Source organism: Paramacrobiotus metropolitanus, unplaced genomic scaffold (assembly GCF_019649055.1).
Source record: "Paramacrobiotus metropolitanus isolate TYO unplaced genomic scaffold, Prichtersi_v1.0 Parri_scaffold0000005, whole genome shotgun sequence".
Classification (NCBI taxonomy): Eukaryota; Metazoa; Tardigrada; class Eutardigrada; order Parachela; family Macrobiotidae; genus Paramacrobiotus; species Paramacrobiotus metropolitanus.
Window position 1 is genome coordinate 1,674,373 of NW_026570225.1, and position 22,513 is coordinate 1,696,885.

The 22,513-nt window shown below is 39.5% G+C and overlaps 1 long non-coding RNA gene across 1 annotated transcript; it reads right to left on the minus strand.

Moving 5' to 3' along the window:
• Positions 1-948: 948 nt before the first annotated feature.
• LOC129581224 (uncharacterized) lies at positions 949-20,148 on the minus strand. The gene is made up of 5 exons (XR_008689468.1): positions 19,845-20,148; positions 18,538-18,750; positions 1,629-1,680; positions 1,375-1,449; positions 949-1,298 (listed from the first exon to the last, which is right to left on the minus strand). It is a non-coding gene; the product is annotated as an uncharacterized LOC129581224 (long non-coding RNA).
• Between the last annotated feature and the right edge of the window lie 2,365 nt (positions 20,149-22,513).

Consider the following 22,513-nt stretch of genomic DNA (forward strand, 5'->3'; position numbering starts at 1 on the left):
TACGGTAAAATCAGCAGACTGAGCAGAGCCACACAACCTGCGCCAGGTGGCGGCTACTCACTTAACTGTGCTCTTTCACTGGTTTTTGACGTCTCGTAGACTTTCCATGTTAGAGTTATGAATTTTTTCTCCAAATTGTTTATGTTTTTCTGGAATCTGATAACTTTGTACAAATCTACACATTCTGGGCTATCGAACGGTACATAGACATTCAAGTTTGGTTGAACGTGCCTATGACTTAGACCCTGACACACACAAATTTTGTGTACCTTCTTATTCTTTTATATAGATAGATAGATAGATTATCATGGTTAGTCAAAGCATTGCCGTTGTTCTAGATGTGCGAGAGGAATGAATAAGCATTCGTCTCTTACAGAAAGGAGGAACGTAAGAGAGGAATGTTCATTCATTCCTCTCGCACACCTAAAGCAACGGCAATGGTCAAAGATACAGCGAGAGGTACTAAAAACTTTGGATTTTCGTCAGTCTTGTTTGTCTTGTTTTCAAAGTTTGGTGGATTTGCTTGCGTGCGGAATTTCTTGTGAAACAATCATGTAATCTTGTGAATCACCCACTAAAAACATGTTGCAGCTGCACTACAAGTACTTATAACCACGCCTTTCCGAATTTGTATATTTGCACAATATATTTATTATCTTCTATTTTATTTTATTTGTTAAAGCTATCCTTGGGTTAATCCTAAAAGTACAGTTATCTCTAACTGCGTTATATGGTTGGCATTTATTTGCGTTTATTTTATTTTAGATGTAATGTATGTACTACAGCTCAGCTAGTTAAAAAATTTCGACAATAAAACTATTTACTGTTACTGAAGTTTCCCAGTTATATGCTATGTTGTATCCGCAGTTTGCTGTCTCTATGGTTTCCGTTCGAAAACATACGCATTTCCGAAAATGCACTTGTAGTTACGTTATGATAAGCCCATAATCGAAATTCGTTTTGGTCATGCTTCGTAATTCAAAGGACGAGAAGATTGAAAATTAAAGTTATAGGGACAAGCTACAGGATTTTAGACGTTTTTAAATCTATCGAACAAAATTCACGGCCGAAACGTGTTGAAGGAAAAGGGACAGTTAAAACGGCGGAGTTAGGAATGTATATTTAATAATAATATTCTGGGGAAATATCGTAAAAGCGAAGCAGGCAGGTTAATGGACTACTCGTACATGGCAAACATTCTTTTAATACAAGTTTTCATGCGCATGGGAAGGAAAAGCGCGTCTTTCCGGTCGGCCGCTCTAGCACCACTTCAGGTATACCCGGAAACTTTGCGGATCCTACAAAAAAAGAAATGCGATTTTTGTGGTGAATGTGAACGATCCCGTCACCAGCGTGGTATACTGTGCCTCATACGTATATCAAACTGGTTCCGGCATTTGTCCACCATCACCCGCATGGTTTTGCCGCCTGATCCGCTTGCGATTGATGCTAGAAAAATAAAATATCAAAGCAAACAAGATTGCCGTCAGGGCGCAGCCCAGTAAAAAATATACAAAATTAGAGTCGTCCATGTTTTGGAAAAGCAAAGATTGCAGTATCTGGATTTGCAGTACGAGTATAATCCAAATAATCGGAATACATACGTGATTTCAGTTAAACGTGCTTACTTTATATATTTTTCTCCACTTCGGCTCCGAGCAAAACAACTGTCGAGCGGACCTAAAAACACATGAGACAGGGATTAACATTGGCTAAATGCCGTCTAACAACTTCGCATAACGTTGTCTGGCAGTGAGCATGGACTTTCCGCCTAGCAGCACCTTCTCATACTATGGTGAAGGTGCTGCTAGGCAGAATTAGATAGTCAAATTCTTATGCTGCACATAAGAAAAGTATTTGTAGTACGGTTGGTGCACGCGATGCAGTTTATGTACGTGTTGCGGTGTAAAAATAAAAACCCACGACTTTACATGTATTTCCATGAGCAAAGCAAAAATAAAAAGATCAAGACTACCGAAAGAGAATAATGACAAATTAAAAGTCGCTCCTTATCGCCAAGAAAATTCCTGGCGCGTAGTCAGTTTGCTATGAAATGAGAATAAATGAGATTGGCGTGCCAAAGAAAAAATACGATAAATAGAAGCAAATCATTTAGCTAACAAAAAATTGTACGTTTGATACGAGGACAGGCAAGTACACAATTTGCTGAAAATTCCCAAAATCAGACATGCGTTAATATTATATTTTAAGGTAAGTCTACTGTGCAAGGGTTTACTAAAATCCCGTTTTCTAGGTTTCTTATTAGTTTTAATTCTGGCTTGATATTACCATCATAAAATGATGCAATGGACGTAGAAATTATGGATATTGAAAAGTTGTAGCGATGAGCGATTAAAAGTATTTCGGTTCAGGATATTTCCGATAATCGAAACCGGATGCACCAATAATAACGCTTGTCGACTGAAGCATAACTAAGGGTCGCTTGTCGCTATGCCGCTATTGTCACTGAAGCTATGCTCAAGGGCATCTGCGTTCGACGAATAAGGAGATCTTCTCTCCGTCCGTCACCGGCAAAATACGAGTGATATCGATCTTTTTGCCATCTACTTGAGCAGTGTTCAATCTGTATAGCTGCCTCTTTTTGCAAAACAACATAGAAATTAAAGCTGTCATAGCTGTCCCCTTAAGCTCACTGGACCGGTCAGCTGTGTTTGTTCACTCACTTGCAATAGTCTCAATCGATTTTCAACTCCCTGCAACTCCGTGCAGGGAGTTGAAGATTAAGTGTAACTAATGATAATGTACTGTAGTTAAAGACCAAAGCCGCAAAACCGGTTTTGCGACAAGGACTAAAGCTGCCGCAAGAGTTCGGCTTTATTTACAATTAGCACGCTGCCATCAGGCGTGCCGAGGTCCGAAAATATAAGTGGCGTAGCGTGCCTAGCGCTTGCCATTTGAAATGAGAGAAAAAGAAATGTGGGACAACCATATGCTTACAACACATGCTGCTTTATAACCATATGCAAAACGCCATCCGGAATCAGATCAAACAGCTCGTCTAATGTTGTTTTCTTTTAATGCCGTTTAGTATGACAACAGTTGAATGAAGTTATACATTAGTTATTAAAACGCCATATGTGTTGCCCATCAATAATAAACATATGAATCAAGTACAGATATGTATATCGAGCTGTATCTAGAAGAATTTAACTTTACCGCCGGTAAAGTACCAGGTATTTGGGCTTTTGAAATACTTTATTTTTGCAATTATCACAAGTTTATAAGCATATAGTGGTTTTAGAGTTTAATAATAGCAGTAAGTAGAAGTACTATAGGTAAAAGTGGACCGTTTCAGTTTTGCGCTTAGTGCTTACCATGGTTAAAATCGGTTAATTTACAGATTTAATTTTTGTAAGTAATTAACTAAATCTCATTAATTATTAAACTTATTCGGTGGATAGTGGACACATTCGCATTCAATTACTTTATATGAGCGCATTTCCCACCCCACAGCATTAATGGGGTAAACCTCGCCGCAAGCCGCTTGCGCCTAACTTATAGCGCAATACATTTTGCGTTAAAAATACCTACTAGCATTCATTCATTTTATACCTAGCTAATTATTTACGTGGGCCTAACTTTCTATGCAGGGAGGAATTCGATTGTTTTCCTTGTAGTCACTGGGTTTTTAGTTAAATATTTCAAAGGGTTGCTCATAGCCTTACAACCACGCCATAGGAACAGACCAAAATCGCAGTGTAGGAGTTCTGTTTTGCTGTGGAGGTAATACAGTGTATGCCACACCTAGAACGCCACAACGGCTCTTGTAAATGTCATAATCATAGTGATCATATTATGGTACAAAACATGTATTACGGCCCTTAAAAAAGCATGTTTACAGTTTTTCAGTTTTTCATCTCAGTTAAATAATGCGTTAACCACATACGTCTTTCCGTCGCCTTGATTTAAGTAAATAAATTACGTAAAAACAGCTAAAATAGCTCTAACAAAACATGGCATATTAATTCAACTAAAATAAAATAAGATACCCGGTGTTGTTCACATGTTTAATTTTTAAGAAAATCGATGAATTCGAAAATGCTTTTTCAAGTGGTCAATAGCTTTATCTGTAATTTTTTAGCTATCAATCTATGAACCACTTCTATGCACAATCAGTGCATTTAATAATGGAATTAGCCACTTACATGAGCTATATGGAAAAGTGTCTTAATCCAAAATTCTGTATACTGTAAACAAGATGAACAACACACACAAAAATCTTTATTTTGTTTATGGGCAAAATGGGAGTAATACCAATTAATACTGTATTGTATGTAATACCATACAGCCCCTAGAGAACCTCGTTGGCTCAGTTCCAGCGAAACTGAAAGACCAGCCAGTTCCGAAAAGCACAATGCAATCGGTTAGCAGGCGCGTGCGATAATTACTGTAAATTTTACCGGTCATTGCAAAGGCAACGTCTCCTTGCAGAGGCTAGTAAAGGCATAGCCCGAATGAAGGTCTGCTATATTATACGAGTATATACAGACAAGAGGTACGCTCACACAAGAGAATTCCAGTGTCTCAGGGCAAAAGCATGTTAAAGACAAGATCTTAGAATTCCAGTGTCTCAGGGCAAAACCATGTTAAAGACAAGATCTTTCTTTAACATGTACCCTTTGCGTTTGGCTGCACCCTCTGCTTATTTGTTTTGTCTGGTCAGTTCAACCGTAGACTACGGTTCAACCCATTTATCGCTACAGCCAAAGCCAAACTTGTAACGGTAACAGACAGACGGCATACGTAACAATGGTATGCGAAACGGTATCTTCTCTAACAATTGAAACTGCTCTTCCTAGAATCACAGACCTAATACAAAAGCTGGCTCACATGTTATAAATATTCGATTTGGCAAGGATTACGCATTTATAGACATGCAAAGTGTGACATGTATTTCCACCTACCTATTACGCAGCAAACATATTACCAATTCGTCATTGCAATCACAATGAATTATTTAGAATTATTTAGCAATGAATTATTTCGAATTATTTCGAATTATTTATTATTTCGAATTATTTCGAATTATTTCGAATTATTTCGAATTATTTCGAATTATTTCGAATTATTTCGAATTATTTCGAATTATTTATTTATTTTATGACCAGTTGCGTCTTATGTTTGAAAATATAATACTTCAGCACTTGAAACTATAGCACGGATGGCACGGAGAAAAAGAGGAACTTTTGGAATGACCTTTTTACGTGTTGTCAAGATTTTTGTTGCGAAAAATACTAAAAAAAACAAATCTGTTGACCTTCCTGGAACTGTCTAGAATCTCACAATAATTAGTAAATTCTAAGTAAAATAAATAGAACCAAATAATTCTGTCCATTTATGGCAAATTCAACTGCCACAATCTACGAGAATTTTTTAAAATGATAAACTCATCTTCCGTTGCATCGGTGTCCGGTGTCCGTCGCGCGCTAGCGCGATCGGTTGCATTTAACAATAAAGTATGGTATTACGTATAATACTGCGTAATACTGGTATTACGTTAAAAAACAATGAGGAAGCGCTTAAATAAGCCGCACTAGACGAGGCACTAGTTTTAATAATTAACTAAGTACATATATAATTGCGGCAGCTGAATTATGTGTGCTCTGGTATTACTGTAATCAAAATTTTTTATCGAAATTTAATTTTATTTTGAACTCTTTTTTCAAATGTAGAAATGCTAAAATATAGAAGTATAGCCCCGCTGCGCGGGGCCGGCTTGGCAAACATTTTGAATTTTTTTTAAATTTTAGAAACTTTCAAAAATTTTGGGAAACGTTTACAGAGGTAATAAACTAATTTTAGGACCAGTGCGTCTTCGGTCTCAGGTACGATAATATAATTAAGAATTAGGCGTAATACTGACAATTATGATCCATAATTCTAATATTTACCGGTGCGCTGTCATATGGGCATGACCATTCCTGTATGCGTAAAATGTTTAGAAATATATTTGAATTCTAAAATACAGATGTGATGCCTTCGCGATTTATGAAGACTTGTGCTGATGAGTTATGACCATCAATACTTTATAACTGTTATAGACTTTGGGGTTGCTAAGTACTTCGTACTAATAACGCAGATAAAAAGAAATTTGCTGCCATTGTTGACCTTTCTAGTACTTTTTAAAAGATACTACAATGTCAGTGTATTAAATTTCAAAATTTTTTTCTGAATTTTAGACCGTTCAAACTTGTTTCAAAACGACTTATGGCCACCCTACATGTCTGAAACTAATTTTTAAAAATATTAATCACTTTTAAAGTTGAATCTGGAATTAGGAGTTAATTATTTTGGAATAAAGACGTAGCGATTTATAAATCTATAGATATTGTAACCACAGACTGTAAATGTCTAGGCCTCCAGGACAGGCAACACAACATTATAATATTACTCGTACCAAGGTGGATAAGGGATAAACCCTGGTGATGTTAGTCAACGTGGCAAAATTCAGTACTTTTTTTGCCGTCACACCTCGTTAACGTTTTTCGAAAGACAAAAGAAATACAATGGCCGAAACGGCCATCAAGTTGTAAACGTACGGGAGCGATTTATTCATAATCGCTACAAACTTTTCACAGACAGAAACCCATAGTAAAATTTGACGCTGATTCTGAATCTGCAATTTGTTTTTGCAGTTCCAAAAAGCATCCGAGTCGAGTAAAGTAGTAGAAATGTGGTTTGAATCGGGCATGTATACATAAAGGCCAGGCAGGCAGCGCGCTAGCGACAGTCTGTCTGCGCCCTACAACCGCACTCACTCCGACTGCTGCTATGACTTATATAAGGCTCACTCATATTCATAATTCTATTTATGCAAAAATCATAATTTTGTATCAAACCGATAACGAGCATGGAGAGCATAAAAAACTAACAAGAGAATGTGCAATCCGTTTTCAAAAATTCGAAGCGGTTGAGGCTGTAGGCCTTGCCGTACGTTTTGGCTCTTAATTACAACTTGATGCCTTTGACGCAAACTTGCCGAAAAGTACAGCAATTCATGCAGCAAGTCATGCAACAAGTTCATGCAGCAAGTTTTGGCGACTTGCATCACCATTAACCATCCACCTTGCTCGTACAATAACTTGGTAACTTGGTAACCGTAATAGGCTTTGTTACACTCGGCGCTTAGGTGCACATAATCGTTCCGCATACCGGCCGAAACGGTGGTCAAACGCGGCAGAACGCGCTGTGTGACGCCTTACAAAAAGCGGCACTGCGATGTTGGTCGCCGGCATAGGAATGGCCGGCTGATTTTTACATATTGCACCCTTTCAACGCGTTCAACGCCGCTTGTCGCGATGATAGATAATTGTTTTATGACTGCTAGCGTACCTAAAGCGCAATCTTAATATGCGCCTTCATTCGTGCTATGGTAAAGGCAAAGGGCGATGTTCATATACGCCGAGTCTGCAGATACTTCCCGGCACGAATCAACCTCACAATTGGTCTGAATACACTCAATAGCGTTATTGTTAGATCAAGTGGCGCCGGTGGGCTGGTTCGGCAGATCGGTGGATGGGCTTCGGCGTGCATAGGAAGCCGTAGTATTACATAGTGCATAGAAAGGTCTAAACTTGTCTAAGGGCCCGTTCACGCGTACACCTATCTATCTTAATTGCTTAGTGGGATGTGAGTTCAACCGGGGACAACCACCTAATTGCATTAGGTCCCAAAACTGCGTTCACGCAGCACACCTATGCTAACGTTAATTACCTAGCTCTTAATTGATAGATAGCAATGCGCGGCCTGAACAGTGCTTTCCTGTCGAAAGGTACCTTTTCGTTTGCTCCGTAGACACAATGGTTAAGACATATATGAACCACTTGAGGTTCCTTTTTGTATGGACATACACGCTCTTCTGGTTAAAATGCTTTCAGAATGATTATGTAATGACCTAAAAAGATGTTTTGATTCAGGATATGATAACTTGCGTCGTTAATTACCAGTGCAGAGTATCACCGCACATTAGCATGCACATGCAACCTATTTGCCGTAATTTTACACGGCAAATGCAACCTATTTGCCGTAATTTTACCGATCACATTTTACACGAAAGCATGCGTCTGCTTTAAACTTGTAAAGGCAAAACTGCAACAACCGCACGGTCACAGTTTGAATGCGCGCAGTCTATGTTGTAATTATTTTTTGAAAACGAAATCTTTTAGCACGGATTCATCTAATTAATCATTAGTTCGAGTCTGTGTGTTGCTGGCAGACACAATGTGTAAGCTGTAAACATTTAACTGAGAAAGAGTTTTAATGAGGGAAATATCGCTGGGTGCCGTACTTACTGGTAAGTATTATTATTTGTAATTGCACTTTGCAGGTAATAAATTTATCGCTTATGACAAACCACTGTTGGTGATGACAGTTGAAATAAAATAAACAGTTTTGTGTTGTAATATCAGTTTATTTATTGAAGCATTGCCCATTGTACACTGTAAATTTATTGTGGTGTGCAGTTCATATTCTTCTGCCAGTGTTACTGCAAATTTACTGTAATGTAATTCAATCACGAAAATAATAATTATTACTATGAAGCGCTTAACACCTCTACACGACACGTAGGCACCCGCCCGCTGTATCGGCAGCTGGCAACCGCCCGCGGTAGCAGTAGGCAGCGATATAGGCACCCGCCCGCTGTAACGGTAGCAAATAGCCTCCCTGGGCGACTGAGCGCTGCATAATGGCAAGCCGATATCAGGCGCATGGCAAGCCGAGATATTCAGCACTAAGCCCAACTGGATAAACTCGTGTCAGTTATCAATAGATTCATAAATTCTTACGCCCTTATTTTTTAGAAAATTATCTCCTAATTCGAGATTCAGTTTTTGTCTTTTCGATACTGTATGTCTAAATATTTAAAAGCCGGCCTGTGTATGTACCGTATTCTCTCACGTAGCGGCTCTGTGATACTGGTATTAGTTTGGAAGCTCACTAACCATAAGCTATGTTAATCTGTGCCAGATTTAAATACATTTAAATAATTGGGTACCCAGATAGCTAAAGGTCCCAAAAATAGATTAAAAAGACAGAAAATCTTGAAGAAATAACAATGTTATTAAAAACATTTTTATCTGCTTTCTGACTTCTGAGCCTTAAGCTGTATCATTTCATTTTTAACTTTGCAAATGATTGTAAAGCTGGTTCGGCTGTTTTTTTAAGCATTTTACACTTGAATTATATTTTTAAAATCTATTTTGTTACTGTAACTGCAGACTGAATTTTTGTAATTTCTTTCATATTATTCCTTACCTCAAACAAAAGTGGTCGCGTGCTAGCGCGACCGATACTTGTGTATCTACTACAACGCTGTAATATGAGTAATAGCGGTGGCAAAAAAAGAGCTGAAATACTGAGCTACTATAAGCGGGATGTATTTGATCTTCGTAAACATTACAAGTATAAAATAATTACCATTCTGCGATTTTGCTGTTTTAATTTTGCGTTTCGTTTCGGTACGTGGATAGGCGGCATGTGTTCACGCAGACCCAGCGGACTATCGGAAGCGCCTAAACAATAACTTTTATTGCACCTATTGAAAGGTGCCTGTGTGAACGCAATTCTGCTCCCTATTTAGGTATCTACTTAGAAGAGCGTGCCGCGTTCACGCATACTGCTAAGAAACCGGCCGTTTTGGGCGGTGTCTCAATAGGAAAACTGATAGATAGAAGTCCGCGTGAATCCGGCCTAAGTGCGGACAGAGCCATGAAACAATTAACCATGTGCGGGACCAGTGGTCGTGGCCTACCGCTTTGTACAAGGAACAGCCGCTTCGTAAGTGAATAGAAGCCAACGAATGAGCGGCTTGTTACCTTGCACAAGTGTAACAATGGTAACATTTGTCTGTAACAGCGGCATATTAGGGAAACTTACTAGTCGATACTAGCGTGTACACATACCATTAACAAAACCGTAACGACGAGTCGGTTTTCACTATGCACATACATATTATATCTGTACTGGACTGATTTGTCGTTACTGTACAATAACATTTGTCGTTACTATACAATAACATTGTACAGTAACGACATACTTCTATGGACACACTTCTATGGAAACCATAATATTATGAATTCCATAGAAGTATGTCCATTACGCCATGATAAACATTCTATCTAGTTTATTTACTCGTAGTGATCTTATTATTAATTGTGAAATTATTTATGTGCTTTTGTATAATGAATTAATTTAGGTATTTGTGCTATTAGGTTCAAGTAAATATGGAAATGACTGCACAATAATTACCATTACAAGCTGAGCACGGATGAATATCGGCTTGCGACTATCTCAGATTTTTTTATCAGAATAATGCAATATGTTGCAACATGGTTAGAACATAGGCTGTTTCTCTGGAAATTTGCAATTAGTAAGCATACGAGCGTGAACCCGCCCATGTTAGCCCAATGGCATCCATGGTAACAAGCTTTTGAGTGACCACTGGACTTGAGGTTCTGCAAATTGCTAACGACGACTGGTCTTAGAACACCCGCGTGATCGGGAGGTTTCTAAAGCACTTTAAAGCAGAAAAATTGGATGAGTAGACGCTGAGATCACCGGCGCCAAAGGAGAGAGGCCGAAATCCTGGCACAGATGATTAGTATTCATATAACCAGTTTACGGTATCTACATCCGCATCAAATTTCGTGTCGTACACTAGTTTCGACGAAGGTTGATTCCGGCCGCTCAAGAAAACTGGAAATATAATAAATCTGAGGAAAACGTAGTAACCTAACAAACCCTAAGAAAACCTAACAAAACTAACAATGTGCGAATAATTCTGAAAAAACCTAAGAAGTCTAAGAAAACTAAGAAACCTAAGAAAACCTAAGAAAACTAAGAATGTGAGAATAATTCTGAGAAAACCTAAGAATCCTAAGAAATCTAAGAAACTTTTATTTTGTAGCGTTTTCCACAGTTTTCCATGAATTATTAGCGAAGCGCTGCCGAAGGGCGCGGTCTGCCTCTGTCGTTCCGCAATAGCTTATGTTAGTCTATGGGGGCCCATGGCAACAGTTTGTTTTTGGGGGCTTCTGCTTCCCCGTTGGGGCGTATCGATGGCGCAATAGCGTAAGAACATTCGCGCCGTTGAGACGAATCTAACGCACTTGGCCGCGTCGAAATCGGTTCAGCCGTTCGCCCAAACATTGGCTACATTATCAATCGTGTATACGTGGTTACGGATGTAGATAAACAAGCTGAGCACGGATGAATATTGGCTTACGACTAGGTACTGTAAATAAGTGAGTTAGGATGTGTTGTTACTAGTAGTCACAGAATTATGTCGTAGTATTACTGTTTAGTAAACTAGGCTGCGAGATTGATCGAACTGTTGATACAGCTCAGTGCATTGGGCCGCAAGGTGGGACAGTGTCACAATGATCAAGTAAAATACTGCAAGAAACGCAGAGGAGAAGCCAAAGCTGTTTCATGTTTGAGCTGATTGAGTACTAGTAGTACATACAGTGTATTGTGACCGTGGTAACAGACTAGCCCATGTTAGCCCTATGGCATCCATGGTAACAAGCTTTCAAGTGACCACTGGGCTTGAGGTTCTGCATATAGCAAACAACGGTTAGTCTTAGATCACCCGCCAGGCCGAGCGGTTCCCAGAACATTTTAAAGCGAGAAAATTGGATGAGTGGGAGCAGAGATCATAGCGAACAAAGAGGAGAGGCAGAAAACCTGCAAGAGATGTATAGTATTCATATAACTACTTTATACATAACATTAATAAGCCACGACCACATTGACAGACAAACAAAAATCAAAAAATCGCAGACGATTTTGATGTATACACTTAAGAGCAACAAAAAAAACAAATCAATAGTTTTCTTCCGAATTTTTAACTAGTATTGTACTTTAAGGCACAAAATAACAGAAAATAACGAACTAAGGAAGTACTTATCTTATAATAAGAAATAAGTACTTACGATTAAAACTAATGTTAGTTATTGCAAGCTTATCAGGTATATACAGTAATTTGCAATATTACCTGTATTGGAATCATATATTTGTATAATATCAAGAGACTACATAATATTTATAATATTATTATGTATAAAATGAAAAGACTTCATGATATCATAATATATCTGGCAGACTTCGGCAGAAAGGTGGATGCGATTCATTGAACAATCCACCATCCACCTTCCTGCCGGTTAAGCGCGTTGCCGCGTATGCCGTTTTCACTATCGTCTGAACTGATCTCTCGCCTAGAGATTAGGACAAAAAAATTAACAAAAGCTTCTGCACGAAATTTCAACAGTTATCTTTTTGCACCAGATAACTGAATTGGTGCGGACATGAGAAAGCCGGTTTTCTATATTTTGAAGTAGCGATAAGTCCGTGAACTTGACGCTTTGGCAGTTCTCACCTCGTAATGCGTTCTGTACAATACGTGTGTCACGGTGTGTACAGTTGCATATGGAAGTCCCCATTTCAAAGTATTCACGCCCTTCTACTTGTTCTTTCCAGTACAATCACAGGGGACTTTTCAGCACAAAATTTACCACAAAATCCACATTAATCGTAATCTTAAAAATAATCTTAGGAAATTAGGCTAAACAAGTAAAATGCTGCCCATCGTTTTCTGAAAAAGCTGTCACCCCCGAGTTTATACAGCCCTTCCCATATACATATCTGTACCGATACATATATCTGTAACCAGCGAAATGACTGCTTCTACATTGGATAAACTGTACTTGCATGACTTTCGACTTGTTTTATCCTTTTAAAACAAATCTTATCCCGACTCATTTTGCTGTTGCATAAAGTGTGTAACATTCCCGCGTGTCTCGCGTTGTTCTCTCGTTCCAAATGACAAGCGCTAGGCAAAATACGCTCTCGTTCACCCTACAAGGTGCTCATCAATAAACAAAAAATACTTTTTCCTTGTTTTTAATCGGTTATTGTAACTTTTAAATGCCGCTTGGTGACCACAGACGCGAAAATGTCGCACGCACAAATCGCTCCTCGTTGGGTTAACTTACTTCCTTTCCATGCAAGTAATTACTAGTAACTCGATTAACCAATAATAAATAGAACGCGTCATACTACATTTAACGTGAATGCAACAACGTCGTAAACGAAAATTAGCAAATTCAAAAAGTAAATCGAGAAGCGATTTTCACGGATTTTGGTGCTTTACAATTGTTGATGTGCGCATTAATTAACTGGGAGAAATTATTCAATCGACCTATTTTTGTGAGCGATGCTCGTTTGCAGGGGCTACACGAGACCCCCCTCGACCATGTACTACTTTTTTGAGCCAAATCTGACCACGTATTAATAATCAGCGAATTTTTCTTATCTAGAAACCATTTTTTAAAATTTTTTTCGGAAGAAAAAATTTCTGGCTGCCGGTCCCCCAGGTGCCCTACCAAATCTGTGGGCGGCAGCAATTGAGTTGAAGACAAAAAATTTTTTTCTGCTTTCTAAATATTGTTTCTAGGGAAATTAATAACGCTGAGCACGAATATGATATTTAAAAAAAGGTTTGAGGTTTTTGGAATATGATACAATCTCTAGATTGCTGCCTGCACAACGCACCCGTATTTTATATGATCACTGCAACATCGGTGCAAACTTCCTCCACGTGGCTCGGATGATTTTTTAAAGATCATATTCGAGCTCAGCGTTATTAATTTACCTAGAAACAATATTTAGAAAGCAGAAAAAACTTTTTTGTCTTCAACTCAATTGCTGCCGCCCACAGATTCGGTAGGGCACCTGGGGGACCGGCAGTCAGAAATTTTTTCTTCCGAAAAAAATTTTAAAAAATGGTTTCTAGATCAGAAAAATTCGCTGATTATTAATACGTGGTCAGATTTGGCTTCAAAAAATAGTACATGGTCGATAGGGGTCTCGTGTAGCCCCTGCTCGTTTGTACAAATGATGCAAATAAATGGTATATGTAGATTAGGTATACGTTATTGAGACATAATTATCGAAGTACTGCGCCAGCGTGGTCCTGATCGAATGCAGCTTTAATTAATGTAGCGTCTGCAACTCATGATGTGCAGGTATAAATTCTCCTTGACTCAAGTCAAGAAGAATTTATACCATGGTCGCAAGATGGAAAACCAGATTTTCGAAATTCTACAGCGGCAATAAGAAGGGTTGCATCTGTTACTGGGCGGAAGTTTAGTAAAATTAGGTTGTCACGAAAAAACACTTCATGGAATTTCCTCGCGGAAATAATGTCTTTGGGTGTGAATGTACGAGTATGATATATCCAGAATATATGACATTCTATAGTACAGTTTATTCGGCTTGTTTCTGAACGGTGAATGGGAATCTGTAACATGCACGTGATTGGCAGAATACTGGAGGGTGATTAAGTAAGAACATGTACGCAAGTACCTTTAGGAGGCCCGTCTTTACGAAATTTGCAGGCAAGCAATTCTCTCGAAGCAGTGCTGGCGGTGATGCACGCTGCGTTCGTGTTGCAAACTGTTTTATTCGGTTCATGCGTGTGTCGTGTGCTCATTATAGCACCAGTTTCCTCCCAGAAATTAACCCTCAGTTGTGGATTGGATCAAAATCTAAAAATGTGATCTTGTGGAAAACCCCGTTAACAGGCGTACCGCAATGCAGTGCAATCGCACACAGGTGACGGTTCAGTGTAGATTCTGATGGCTGGCTGTTCCCTCGGACTTGCAAGATAACTCTGTTGCCTTATTGTTTAAACCAAACTAATGTCCAGATGAGAAAAGAAAAAAAAGCAGTTTCTTATGCCAAGCAACCTGATTTTTGTGACAAATTGCGTCGCTGTCAAAAAATTTCAGTACATGCCGCATCACGCTCATTGAGCGTCATAAGTAGCGACCTAGAGTGTGTTTAGAATGCAGAATCGATTTTTTTATTTTACTCCATATCCACCGCCTTAGGTTACTCTGGATGCTCGGGAACCAGCAGTCAGAACTTCGCCTCTAGCTGTTCCAAATTTAGAAGACGGATTCTAGATAAATTTGATGAATTTCTGAATCTGTATCTTTATGTTTATATACAAGGTTTTTACGTAAACTAAAATTGCTAATGTCCTACAAAGTCCATGGATGGGAGATCCAGAAAACTGGACGAGTCGATAGCATTTTAAGTTAGTGTACAAGTCGGGGGAGTCTGGGACACAACCAGCCGTCAGCGGGTAACCTAAGTGATAACCAACAACCGTGGATGGTTGCACTGTCTGCACTGCTAAAATATCCTCTTAAAAGGCGCGAATCAAATGCGGTCACAATTGGGTTACAGATTTCCACAGACCGTTCAAAAACAAGCCGTATATACTTACAGCATACAGATGATTTACAATGCACTATGCATATCACATCAATATGCATGCATGGCGTATCTTTGTATGTTTAACTCACTGCATTCTGCAAGGTCTGGCACCTTCGGAAAATACAAAACCACTCCCACAAAATGGGCGAATAAAAGGCGTGTAACATTTTTATTACAAATCTCCATAGACAAACTCAAAACACTAAAGTGACATTTCCTACGGAAATAGCTCCGTCAGGCCTGGATAGGAAAGGGAAATAATCGGGATAAACGGGAACTGGATACAAACCACATGGAATACTTCTATAATTATTAGGCTATTAGCCCAACCACATCCTAGCGACAGCTATGCTGACTATGCAGTATGCCCGTATTAACTGACATACCGTAAACCACACCCCTAACTTGTGCCAATCACAGGGGTGTAACATTTTGGTTACAGATTTCCCCATAGACCGTGCAAGAAACAAGCCGTATACACTCTTATACAGAAAGTCTCACTTTCTGTTTTTATTGTAGTGTATAGGTCCTGCAACAGTGTGCAGGCCTGACGGAAAATACACCAGGGTGGCGTTTTTTTGCCTGCTTCGCAGTTAGCGAAAACATTCCGTCGCGAACTCACTGTACAAATTACGTATTATTCGTAATTCGTATACTTACTTACTTACTTACTGTAATTAACATTTAACGGCATAGTTAGGAACCATACACAAATTACGTACATAAAGGATTTTTCGGGAACGTAATTTATGGATAGTCCCTTACAGTATCTTCCTTTGTGTAACTTGATGCTTGTGCTGTGCTAAACCACCCCCTAAAATGTGCAAATCAGAATCGTGTAACATTTTGGTTACAGACTTCCATAGACCGTTCGAAAACAAGCCGTAAACTAAATAGTGTACAAAGACTACTCGTAGTCTTTGTAATTATTCTAGTTTAACGGACTGCCAACTGGTGTCAATCCGCTCCGGAATAAGAAAGACAGTAACGCGAGTGGCAGCTATCTTCGTTTCGTGTCTGCTGGTCACTTTTATATGAAATCGCTGTTTAACACTGCCTAGTGTCCACTCGTAGAATTTCGGCAAACATTAAGTACATGATCAAACGATTCTTATCTTTGTCTCGTGGTATTGTGATTACAATTATTAATAATACATTCTCTTGTGCTATAGATACTTAGTCACAAAAGTGATTAAGGGAAATGGGATATGGCGTCAAAAATGGGATATATTACTATACACTAAAACTTTCGCTTCTGCGCACTCCGATTCACTTTTTTCTAATACTTTATGGTATTCTAAAGCTAAATGATTTGTATACGTTGGTCTTAAAACCGTTTGCGCGCGCAACATCCGGTTGCCGAGATATGGCGTATTAAAATGAGTGAAAAGTGTAAATACATTGTTGTGTACCAAACGTCTGGTAATTACCCGATCTTCTTGGAACTTTGTTATAAAAGATACATGACCATAAAGCCGAAAGTGAACCAATTTCAAGTTCATAGCACTTTCCCATAATTTTCATAATTTTGAACTTTTTAAAATTTCTGAAATTCATTTTAAAATCGGAAAAAATGCTGTGGGTCTGAAATTGGTTCACTTTCGACTTTATGGCCATGTGTCTTTTATTGTAAAATCTGAAGGAAATCGGATAATGACCAGACGTTTGGTACACAGCAATGCATTTACACTTTTCACTCATTTTAATACGTCATATCTCGGCAACCGGATATTGCGCGCGCAAACGGTTTTCAGATCAATGTATACAAATCATTTGGCTGTAGAATGATATAAAGTAATACAAGAACGTGATTCGGAGTGCGCAAAAGCGAATGGTTTTGTGTATGTATAATGTATCCCATTTTTGACGCTATATACCGGGCCATTTTCCTTAAGTATATACGACTGCCCACATTACCACGCATTTGTTTCACGAAATCGGTTCTGTCATTACACTGCGATTAAAGCTACCAGTAAAACAATTTTATTTATATTTATTTTTTTGTGTACAGTTTATTGACAGACCGATGTTATTAATGTTATGTATAAATGTAGTAATGGTAATTATTGTGCAGTTATTTCCATATTCACTCAAACCTAATAGCTTTACTACCTAAATTAATTACACCAGACAGAACTTTTAGCATGGCGTAATGGACAGTGTCGGTCGCGGTAGCGCGCGACCAGTTGTTTTCAAGGTATGGAAGAGTGAAAGAAATTACAATACGGTAAACGGGCCGCGGGCCGGCTTTTAGATATTTAGAAATTTGATAAATAATAGACACTTTAGTCCGTAAGATACTGAGAGACTTACTCAGATTTCTTGATATTTTTTTAATTTCAAAAAACTGGAGGCTCAAAAAATTAGAGGTAACGGCCAAGCTGCCCGGGGCCGAGTCGAAATATTTAGAAATTCGGGAAATGTAAAAGCTTTGAAGCCGAATTTGGAAAAACTTATAGTTATCTTGAGGTATTCGAATGGTTTTAAAAACATCTTAAAGGTTGCAAGAATTCAAAGAAAAACGACCAAAGGAAGACTCATTACAAAAGAAAGTTCTTCGTCCCATCCTGAACAATTTTTGCAAAACAACTTCTAAAATCAATAACAATTCGCAACGCTTTCAGAAAATTTCAAACTTTGATCAGTCATCAGACTATAGAAAAGTCATTTTCAAGAAGTACTGTAAAGCGTTTTTACGACAAATGTTTGCGCATCTTGTTTAAAATAAATGAAAGTAACTTCCGGCCTTACAAAGTTTGTTTTTTTTTCGGGATGGGGTAAGTTTTTTTAAAAAAACGCTCCACAGAATTTTAGTCATTTGAGCTATACACACCTTCGTGTTTGTATGAAAATTTTGAAATTCTGCCTCAGTTCCCCCAAAATAACGACTTTCAGTTAGCAACTTTTGCACTTTAAAATTACTGGAGTTTAAACTTCCATAACATGTAGTGAAATCATATCACTGTGCTTAGTCAAATGCGTAGTTATGATGCAGCACAAGGGCACGCACTGCGACAGCGAAAATACCGTAGTCAGAAGGATCGAAATTGGTAGAATATGTTCTTAACTGAATTGCTATTGCCAATAAATAGGTGCACAAATAAAATATCTATTTATTGGCAATAGCAGTTCAGCTAACTAACAAAAGTTGCAGATGCTACTTAACGCTGGTACACTACCTGCTTTATTTACTGTATATTTTACTGATATATAATTGTAGTTACATTAGCTCACTTTTTCTTGGACGTTCGCATCTGCATCCCGGTACGGATGCCCCTTCGTACCATCGGTGTTTGAGGAAATCTGTTTCGTATTCAGGACGTGCCCATCACAGACATTCCCATCTGGCGTACGTATGCTTGTTGTTACTTGGCTAATAGCTGTTCGCTTATGCAAGCGATGCTGTTCGTCTTTAGTGTGACCTTTTCCGACGTCGAATTGTCTCATCTACCATGATAAAACAGTTACTTTTCGTCTACAACATGGTGTATATCGCTGTGTCCATACAGTTACTTCGGTATGCAGTTTTATTGCTTATATCGGTTATACTGTGCTGTCTGAAATCACCGAAAGCACAGCTTCGCCCACACAAGTCTGCGCTTCTACATGAAATGTTTTTTTAGTTCAGCTTGTAATGCTTGTAAACGTTCATCTCACTATATTGTGGCTGCGACCTTTAGAAAGCAAAAATAGTAACCAGTTTTATGCGACGATGCGGTATACAGGGTGGTCGCGCCAAGTGTGGACGTAACAAAATATTCCCAGCTGCTACCGTTGAACCCCAAAATGGCCTCGCTATTTTTTTATGATAGTGCTTTATCTACAGCAACATTTTTAATCATATTTCTGCCCTAGAAGGTAATATGCAGAAATCTGGAGCCGAATTTAAACTTTCAATTTTTTCACAAAAATCGCACTGCTTGATAAGAAATATTCATGATCTATCAATAATCTTTTAAAAATTGTGGGTGGTTGAGAACTATCAACCAATGCAGTGGTCTTACAGTGGTACAATTCTACCTACCTTTAAATTGCTAACATCTTATCCAACGCGAGCCGCGCTTCAGACAACCACATGCTTTTGAAGGTGGCTTTTAACATACAAGTCTATGGGCGATACATCTTTTTTTGAAAATTCCACGAGCACGGATAGCGCAAGATTATTTTGCTTACCAGAGAGAACACCTTTTGGGCCACTCAATAGTTTTTAAAAAAGTCCGTACAGAAAGGTCACCTCTTGAATTTTTTAGAAGGGCAGTTATAAACACCCGAAAAATGCCCGCTACCCTCCTTTTTTAAGCTCCACCCCGCTCTTTACTATCACGTTAGAAGGTTGCGGTTTTAGTATTATTTTGTCCGCAATGAAAAGTTACACAAGAAAAGTGAACAGTTCATGTTGAAAGTACTTGCAGAAATATATTTAAATTTATTTTGTGCAACTGTCCACACTTGGCGCGACCACCCTGTAGTAACTGAAATGCGCGAACAACCACGTAGATATAAAATAAGCAATCCAATCCGCAAAACTCAAGCTTACTCACAAAGAGCGTTGAAAACACGAGTGCTATCTGCAGCGGAAGCTGGGAGAAGTACACTGCGTCCATTCAGGAAGATTTAAAACAGAAACCAAGTCAACTTGCAGAATTGAATGGAAGTAATACTTCCCCAAACATAAACACCTCCAACATACTTTATTCCTGTTGGTTGCAACATGGCCATATCCTGTACTGTATGTCGGGAAACGATTCGCAGTTTAACAATGGATAACGGACATGCAAACCCGACAGACACACCAACCGGTATGCAACATGAATTAAATGTATCAAAATTGTTGCAACATGGTATTCACGAACGATACATTCCATTTTGTTGCCTGTGGCAGTAAATTGTATCAAACTGAAGTTGCAACGAACATCTGTTCTTTGTATTTGTATGGAAGTCTGAATAGTTTAATGGCATTTCTTGGCAGATGATGCAGTTTATTATGAATTGCAACACTATCAGCTATCTTGCCAAAGAAAGTGATTGACAAGGCTGTTGAAAGGTGCGTGACATAAAAATTGCAACAGTGGCTGTAACAATACGCAGTGTACCCAGTAACTGACTACGGTACCATCGCTAATGAGAAGCGATTCCGGCTTACTGGTGCTTTTTTTCACCTAGCAGACGCTGCCGAGTTAATAATGAGACACTTCGCAAGCATATACCTCTGTGGGAAAGCACTAGTGCAGTTTACATTTCAAAATGTATACGCTCTTCGACTTGTTTTTTCTAAGTAGAATCAAAGAGGATTTATTCGGCACAAAACTAACTACAAAACTTAATTAATGTCTTCAATTAGCAACGGGGCTATCAGGCGAGCCGAGGGTATGTGAGGCGTAGCGCGCCCTTGTCATTTCGGTAGAACGCATATCGCGGACCAATGGACAATGGGCATACAGTACATACGAAACATTGCAATCTCTAACAATGATTTTCGATATTTGTCTTACAACTGTTGAACGAAATTAGAATGGCATAAATTATAAAATTTGTTGTTCAAGTCATTGTTCACCGGAGCTTTTTTAAGTTTTTGGACACCGTAGGCCTTTTAAGCCATTGTTTACCGAAGCGGTTTTAAGTTTTTGGTCACCAAAGGCCTTTCAAGCCTTTGGTCGCTGAAGGCCTTTCATGCCTTGGGTTACCGAAGGTTTTCAAATCCTTTGGTCAGTGAAGGCCTTTTAATCTTTTCGTCACCAAAGCCAACGCGTGCGGTATCCATCTCATTAAGCCTTTGGTAACCGGAGGCCTTTTAAGCTTTTGGTCACAAAAGGCTACGGGTGCGGTACCCATCTTATTAAGCCTTTGGTAACCATGGTCTTTTAAGTCATTGTTCACCTAAGCGCTTTTAAGTTTTTGGTCATCAAAGAACTTTTAAAACTTTTGTCACCCAAGGCCTTTTAGGTTTTGATTTCCAAAAGGCTTTTTATTTTTAGCCTTTGGTCACTGAAGCCCCTTCAAGGTTTTGGTCACCGGAGACTTCGCGTGCAGTACCCGTCTTATTAAGCCTTTGGTAACCGAAGGCCTTCTAAGGCTATGGTCACTGAAGCCCTTTCATGCCTGGGGCCACCGAAAGTTTTCAAAGGCTTTGGTCAGTGAAAGCCTTTAAAGCCTCTGGTCATGAAGGCCTTTTAAGCTTTTGGTCACCAAAGCCTACGCGTGCGGTCCCCATCTCACTAGGCCATTGGTAAATGTACCACGCGGATGCTCCGAAGACGGCCAGCATCAGACGACATATACAGTCGATCACATCCTGGTTGGAGATGCAGGTTAGAAATTACGGGGACGACCGCGAAAGGTTGGCAACGACTAGCCAGGCACCACAACAGGCCATGGCTACTAGTCCACCGTCTCGGATAAGAGAAGTCCAGTCGACACGGAACCCGACTGGTGACTTTCCTCGACCTCTACCTCCTCCGGCACAACAACAGGCCAACCTGGACCCGGAAATGGTGGAACGGATCCACGGAGTCTTGAAAATGGGCGACGAAGTAATGGTTGAACTTCGACAGATGATGGATGCGACCGACCAACAGAGTCCTCGCTATTGTCAAATCGACATTAACCTAGGCCACTTGGAAAACAATGCCAAGGAGGTCCGGTTCATTTTACGACCGACGACAGTACATTCGGCGAAGAACCGGGAAAGGCTGCAAAGCTTAATGGCGAAGATCGAATCCTTCATCGACGACTTCTACAGGAAAAAGGAAGCCGAAGAGCAACGACGTAAGGCGAAACAACCGCCTTCTGCCAAGAAGCCTAAAGTCCAACAGAAACCACCAGTCCAGTCGGTCAAACCGTTGGAAACGACTCCACCGACCGACCAGGATGAACCAATGGATGACGTACCAGTACCACCGCTCGAAGACGAAGTCGAAGCGATGGATACATTCGAACCGGGAAATGGCCGACCTAAGCCATTTGTCCGACCGACAATCTTACCGGTGCTCTCACATAGAGAGCTTCAATCCACCGAACGAACGCCAGACGGTCGGTTAATTGTCCAACCAGGAGGACCCGGGTCACCCAAATTCGTGAGGAAGCCGAAGGCGGATGAGAACTTTAAACAGCGCGGTCAACGAAGCCGCCTCTTCTCGTCGAAATCACCGGGCAGAACGAAGGAACTGGTGAGATCGGCTCCTAATGTCCCACCTCCCGAAGCAGAAGAGAG